This window comes from Palaemon carinicauda, chromosome 8 (genome assembly GCF_036898095.1).
Source record: "Palaemon carinicauda isolate YSFRI2023 chromosome 8, ASM3689809v2, whole genome shotgun sequence".
Lineage (NCBI taxonomy): Eukaryota > Metazoa > Arthropoda > Malacostraca > Decapoda > Palaemonidae > Palaemon > Palaemon carinicauda.
In genome coordinates, this window is record NC_090732.1 from 135,782,146 (window position 1) to 135,790,029 (window position 7,884).

Sequence of the window (7,884 nt, forward strand, 5' to 3'; positions counted from 1 at the left end):
AGGTAAGAATGACGGGGACCTTTTCCTCTTTTAGAGCTCTTATTTTCCAATTTTCATTAAGTCAGATGGAGCCGCAACAACATTTTCAAGGCGATGGAAGCCATCTTGACCTCCTTTCAGGAGTGTGCTCTGACTTAAAAAGGTCGAGCACTTGACCCAGATGGCTGGGCCAATACCACTAGGAGAGGTGCACCTGAAGGAAAAGAGGAGGGCACTTACTTGGTGTATATGAACGTAAGGATGGCGGGGACCTTTTCCTCTTTTAGAGCTCTTATTTTTCAATTTTCATCAAGTCAGATGCAGCCGTAACAATACTTTCGAGGCGATGGAAGCCATCTTGACCTCCTTTCAGGATTCTGCGCTGACTTAAACAGGTCGAGCACTTGACCCAGATCGCTGGGCCACTATCACTAAGGGATATGCATCTGAAGGGAAAGAGGAGGGCACTTACTGGGCGTAGATGGAGGTAAGAAAAAGGGGGATCTTTTCCTCTTTTAGAGCTCTTGTTTTCAAATTTTAAATAACTCAGATAGAGTCAAGACAATACTTTTGAGTTATAGGGGAACCATTTTGCCCTCATTTTAGAATTGTGCTCTGACTTCAACAGGTCGAGAACTTGACCCAGATGACTGGGCCAATACCACTGGGGGAGACGCAACTCAAGAGAAAGAGGAGGGAACTTAATCGGTGTAGATGGAGGTAAGGATGACGGGGACCTTTTCCTCTTTTAGAGCTCTTATTTTCCAATTTTCGTTAAGTTAGATGGAGCCGCAGCAATACTTTCGAGGCGATGGAAGACATCTTGACCTCCTTTCAGGATTGTGCTCTGACTTGAACAGGTCGAGCACTTGACCCAGATGGCTGGCCCAATACCACTAGGAGAGATGCACCTGAAGGGAAAGAGGAGGCACTTACTGGGTGTAGATGGAGGTAAGAAAAAGGGGGACATTTTCCTCTTTTAGAGATCTTATTTTCCAAATTTCATTGTTAGATAGGCCCGAGACAATACTTTTGAGTTGGGGAAAGCCATCTTGACCTCCTTTGAGGATTGTGCTCTGACTTCAACAGTTCGAGAACTTGACCCAGATCGCTGGTCCACTACCACTAGGAGAGATGCACCTGTAAGGAAAGGAGAAGACATTTTCTCTTTGACCTCTTGTTTTCCAATTTCCATTAATTCAGATAGAGCCGAAACAATACTTTCGAGTTGGGGGAAGCCATCTTGACCTCCTTTGAGAAAAGTGCTCTAACTTTAACAGGTTGAGCACTTGACCCACATGGCTGTGCCACTACCACTAGGGGAGATGCACCTGAAGGGAAAGAGGAAGGCACTTACTGAGTGTAGATGGAGGTAAGGAAGAGGGGGACCTTTTCCTCTTTTAGAGCCCTTTATTTTAAATTTTCATTAAGACAGATGGAGCCAAGACAATACTTTTAAGTTGGGGGAAGTCATCTTAACCTCCTTTGAGAATTGTGCTCTGACTTCAACAGGTCAAGCACTTGGCCCAGATTGCTAGGCCACTACCACTAGGAGAGATGCACCTAGAGAGGAAAGAGGAAGGCACTTACTGGGTGTAGAGATAGGTATGGATGAGGGGGACCTTTTCCTCTTTTAGACCACTTATTTTCCAATTTTCATAAATTTAGATGGACCCGAGACAATACTTTTGAGTTGGGGGAAGCCATCTTGACCTCCTTTAGGAATTGTGCACCGACTTCAACATGTCGAGCACTTGACCCAAATGGCTGGGCCAAAACCAGTAGGGGAGATGCACCTGAAGGAAACGAGGAAGGCACTTATTGGGTGTAGATGGAAGTAAGGAAACGGCGGACCTTTTCCTTTTTTGGAGCTCTTATTTTCCCATTTTCATTAAGTCAGATGGAGCCGAGACAATACTTTCGAATTGATGGAAGCCATCTTGACCTCCTTTGGGGATTGTGCAATGGCTTCAACAGGTTAAGCACTTGACCCAGATCGCTGGGCCACTACCACTAAGGGATATGCATCTGAAGGGAAAGAGGAGGCCCTTACTGGGTGTAGATGGAGGTAAGGAAGAGGGGGACCTTTTCCTCTTCTAGAGCTCTTATTTTCCCATTTTCATCAAGTCAGATGGACACCCGAGATAATACTTTTGAGTTGGGGAAGCCATCTTGACCTCCTTTGAGAATTGTGCTCTGACTTCAACAAATCGAGTACTTGACCTAGTTGGCTGGGCTACTACCAGTAAGAGAGATGCCCCTGAAGGGAAAGAGGAAGGCACTTCTGGTTGCAGATTGAGGCAAGGAAGAGGGTTACATTTTTCTCTTTTAGAGCTCTTATTTTCCAATTTTCATTAAGTCAGATGGAGCAGAGACAATACTTTCAAGTTGGGGGAAGCCATCTTGACCTCCTTTGAAGATTGTGCTTTGACTTTAACCAGTCGAGCACTTGACCCAGATCGCTGGGTCAATACCACTAGGGGAGATACACCAGATGGGAAAGAGGAAGGTACTTACTGGGTGTAGATGGAAGTAAAGAAGAGGGGGGACTTTTTCCTCTTTTAGAGCTCTTATTTCACAATTTTACATCGTCAGATGAACCCGAGAAAATACTTTCAAGGTAGTGTGAACCGTCTTGACCTATTTCGAGAACTGTGCTCTGATTTCAACAGGTCGAGTACTTGACCCAGATGGCTGGGCCACTACCACTAAGAGATATACATCTGAAGGGAAAGATGAGGGCACTTACTGGGTGTAGATGGAGGTATAGAAGAGGGGAACCTTTTCCTCTTTTAGGGCTCTTATTTTCCAATTTTCATTATGTCATACGGACCCTAGACAATATTTTCAAGTTGGGGGATGTCATCTTAACCTCCTTTGAGAATTGTGCTCTGACTTCAACAGGTCGAGCACTTGACCCAGATGGCTAGGCCACTACCACTAGGAGAGATGCACCTACAGAAGAAAGAGGAAGGCACTTACTGGGTGTAGAAAGAGGTAAGGAATGGAGTGACCTTTTCCTCATTTAGAACTCTTATTTTCCCATTTTCATTAAGTCAAATGAATCCGAGACAATACTTTCGATTTTGGGGGAGGCCATTTAGTCCTCTTTTGAGGATTGTGCTCTGACTTCAACAGGTCGAGCACTTGATCCAGATGGCTGGGCCAATACCAAAAGGGGAGATGCACCTGAAGGGAAAGAGGAAGGCACTTACTGAGTAAGGAATACAGGGACCTTTTTCTTCTTTTAGAGTTCTTATTTTCCAATATTCATTAAGTCAGATGAAGCAGAGATAATACTTTCAAGGTGATGGAAGCCATCTTGACCTCCTTTAAGGATTGTGCTTCGACTTAAACAGGTCGAGCACTTAACCCAGATAGCTGGGCCACTACCACAAGGGGAGATGCACCTGAAGGAAAAGAGGAAGGTTCTTACTGGGTGTAGATGGAAGTAAGGAAACGGCGGACCTTTTCCTCTTTTAGAGCTCTTATTTTCCATATTTCACTAAGTCAGATGGAGCCAAGATAATACTTTCGAATTGATGGAAGCCATCTTGTCCTCCTTTGGGGATTGTGCAATGACTTCAACAGGTTGAGCACTTGACCCAGATCGCTGGGCCACTACCACTAAGGGATATGCATCTGAAGGGAAAGAGGAGGGCAATTACTGGGTGTAGATAGAAGTAAGGAAGTGGGGGACCTTTTCCTCTTTTAGAACTCTTATTTTCCAATTTTCATTTAGTTAGATGGACCCAAGACAATACTTTCTAGTTGGGGGAAGCCATCTTGGCCTCCTTTGAAGATTGTGCTCTGACTTCAACCAGTCGAGCACTTGACCCAGATCGCTGGGTCAATACCACTAGGGGAGATACACCTGAAGGGAAAGAGGAAGGTACTTACTGGGTGTAGATGCAGGTAACGAAGAGGGGGACATTTTCCTCTTTTAGAGCGCCTATTTTACAATTTTTATTTTCGGGGTGGTGTAAACCATCTTGACCTACTTCGAGAATTGTGCTCTGATTTCAAAAGGTCGAGCACTTGACCTAGATAGCTAGGCCACTACCACTAAGGGATATGCATCTAAAGGGAAAGAGGAGGGCACTTACTGGGTGTAGATGGAGCTAAGGAAGAGGGGACCTTTTCCTCTTTTAAAGCTCTTATTTTCCAATTTTCATTACGTTATATGGACCCGAGACAATATTTTCGAGGTGGTGGAAGCCATCTTGACCTTCTTTGAGGATTTTGCTATGACTTCAACAGGTCGAGCACTTGACCCAGATAGGTGGGCCACTACCATTAGGGGAGATGCACCTGAAGGGAAAAAGGAAGGTACTTGCTAGTTGTAGATGGAGGTAAGGAAGAGAGTGACCTTTTCCTCTTTTAGAGCTCTTATTTTCCAATTTTCATTATGTCCTATGGACCCGAGACAATAATTTTGACTTGGTGGAAGCCATCTTGACCTCGTTTGAGGATTGTGCTATGACTTCAACAGGTCGAGCACTTGTCTCAGATAGCTGGGCCACTACCACCAATGTAGATGTACCCAAGGAAAAGAGGAGGGCACTTACTGGGTGTAGATGGAGGTAAGGAAGAGGGGGTCTTTTTCCTCTTCTACAGGTCTTGTTTTCAAATTTTCAATGTCTGATGGATCCGAGATAATACTTTTGAATTGGGGGAAGACATTTTGACCTCCTTTGAGGATTGTGCTCCGACTTCAACAGGTCGAGCACTTGACCCAGATAGCTGGGCCACTTCCACTAAGGGAGATGCACTTGACGGGGCAGGTATTACCACTGGTCCCCTGTGGTAGTTAGGGGTAATGGGTTATTACTTTTTTTTTGGAACTTTGGCAGCTTGAGGAAAATTAAGTTGATGATAAAGTAAAGCCTTTGCATGGCATACACTAATATGATCAGCATTACCTTTTAAGACAGTGGCTTCCTTTTTCTTGTATTCTCTACAAGTTTTATCATTTGATTCATGTTCTTTATAATTTGCACTAATTGTATCTGTTACACTGGCCACGTTCTAGTGAAGAACAATTAATACAGGTCTTCATATAATTGAAGCAATGTGATGGGTGATCAAGGTTTATATTCTTGAACATATATATACATGATCAGGTACAACAAGTGTTTCAAATGCTTTAGGATTCTTACTTTCAAATTATTAGAAGGGCACTTATCAACAATTTCTGGTTCTGGGAATTCTTATAGGTCACCATAAAAAACTACATATTTACTGTAACATAAGCTCACGTGGGGTTTAATATCTTTAATAGGACCAGTCTTCAAGCCACATAGCATGTGGGCTTGAGTATCTAATTTAGCATTGATCAAACTAATTGTTTACCGTATCTACTAATATCCTTATTTTGAGTCAAGCCATCTTTTTATCATAAATTTACTCGCCTTGTAGTAGTTGTGAAGATCAATCTTCCCAGATACAAAAATATGTGACGTAGGCGTGGGGGTTCTTACGTCTGGGAATCTATATTGTTACTTTTTCAGTCCATTCACCAGGTTTATATGCATCCAGATTTCTGGGTTATTTATCACATAAAATCCCATAAATCATATAATGGTCAGTTTTTATTCAGCCTAAATGTCTGCTTGCTTCTAACTTGAAAATAATAACAAGCTTCCCAAAAGCTCGTACTACTTTTAAGTTCCATGAAATTTTCTTTGATTGCACCAAATCTATAAAGTTTCAAGAATTGTGTCATAGTTACAACCAATAGGAATGTTTTCCAAATGAAGGATTTTCACATTTTTAGTTCGATCTGGCAATGCACCAGAACCAGAGAGTAAATTTTTACCGGTGTCATTATTAGAAGCCAAGTCTCTTTTCAGTACCAATGAATCATCCATGGGTCAGGGGTATTATTACCTTTAACCATGTCCATAGAGGTATTGGTGGATGAATTCTACTTATTGCTGAGGTCGTCAACAGAATTTTCCTTACTTAAACAAGCAGAGGTCGTGAACGGTGTCTGGGGTCCGCCATTCGATACAGGGGTATGGGAAACATCAATTTTACTCATCCTTTTCTACGGGGTGAAGAGGGAATAATAATATAAATGAAAAAAATGGAAAAAATAAGTTTAAGGGAAATAAAATATTTTGACTGTCTGAAATTCTATAGAAGACTCCCTTAACCTTTTTATGGAATCAATTTCTCCACCAATGACACCTGCAAGAGCTGATGGTACCACTATGATTAGAGAAGCTCAAATGTAAGCCGAACCTATTTGATGGGACCAAGAGAATGTCAAGAATACAATTGTCCCCAATATATGCATAGTGGGAGACAAACTGGACAGAATGGCGAGAGTCCTATCTCTATGAAACTGGGGTAACTGGGTCAAATACATCTATCTCTCAAGGACAAAATCATGGTCTTCATCAAGGATATTATCAGCATAGAAAATCTCCTCTTCGCTTTTAAAATCTATTCTATCTACCATGCCACTTCCCCCAATTTTGGGAGGTAGCTGACATCAAAAGAAAAGATACAAAAGTGGATTTTTCTTTTCATCGCTCCTCTAGCCTGATGAGGGACTCAGCAGGGTCTGGTTGTTAGGATGCCACACCCCACCCTCCGCCATTATCACCACAAATAAAGCTTCAAATGCTAACTAACTCTACTGCTGCTACCCCAGTAGACACCAAGGTCACTTGAGGGTAGCAGCAGGGCCTATTGAAATTGCGTTATAATCGCTCTCCAATTATTTCTATTTCTAGCATGCTTGGCCTTCCTCTTGCACTTCTCCCATAAACTTTTGCATTCATCGTCTTTAGCAGACGGCCATTTTCCATCTTCTTTGCATGGCCAAACCACCCCAACACATTCATATCCATTTTGGCTGCTAATTCGTTTCTCACACCCATTCTCACCCTTACTACTTCGTTCTAAACTCTATCCAATCGAGATACACCAGCCATACTCCTCTGACACTTCATCTAGAACACACTCAAATTTCTGTCTCTCTGTCACTTTCATTCGCCACAACTCCAATCCCTACATCACAGTTGGTACAATCAATTTCTGATGCAGAACTCTATTTACATTCATCTAACCCCCTATTCTTTACCACTCCCTTCACTGGTCCCAACGCTTCATCATTCACTCTCTCTCTGACGTACATCTGCTTCCACTCCACCATTTGCAGCAGCACTAGAACCCAAGTACTTAAACTGATCTACTTCCTCAAGTAACTAACCATTCAAAATGACATTCAATCTAGCACCACCCTCCTTTCTCGTGCATCTCATAACTTTACTCTTACCCACATTAACCTTTAACTTTCTTATCTCACACCCTTCCAAACTCTGTCACTAATCAACTCAGCTTCTCTCCCAAGTCTGCAACCAATTCTTTCAAGTAGTGATTTTTGAAGAATGGAATTATTCCCACCTAAAGAATCCCAATATCTCTAGAAAAAAAAAAATAGCTACAGAGTCTGGACTGCATATTGGGTGAATGAATACATTTCAAATGAGGAAGAGGCTGAAGTGAAATTATAAAAGGGTTTCCAACATGTCACAGAACTTGTAAAACGTGAGCCTAAGCTTTGCCAAGGAAAGTTTTTGGATTTTGCATATAAAGGGTCTTACATTCTCCTGAACCAACTGCAACTTTATGCAATTATATGTTGTGCCTTAAGTGAGTAATCTAGGGTCCTTAAAGTGCACTAGAATTAAGGTTTTCTTCCATGAACATTTAGAAACTTACCCGATCATCCCCATAAGCCGAAATTTGTACTCAAGCCTGTCATTAGAGGTGCATATGTACTAGATTTTTGTACTATAGAACTTGAATCCTCTTTTTTTACTGGACAACAGCTCAACTGCTACTCTTCTTAAAACCCAACTCATTCTAAAACAATATTTCACATTACATGAA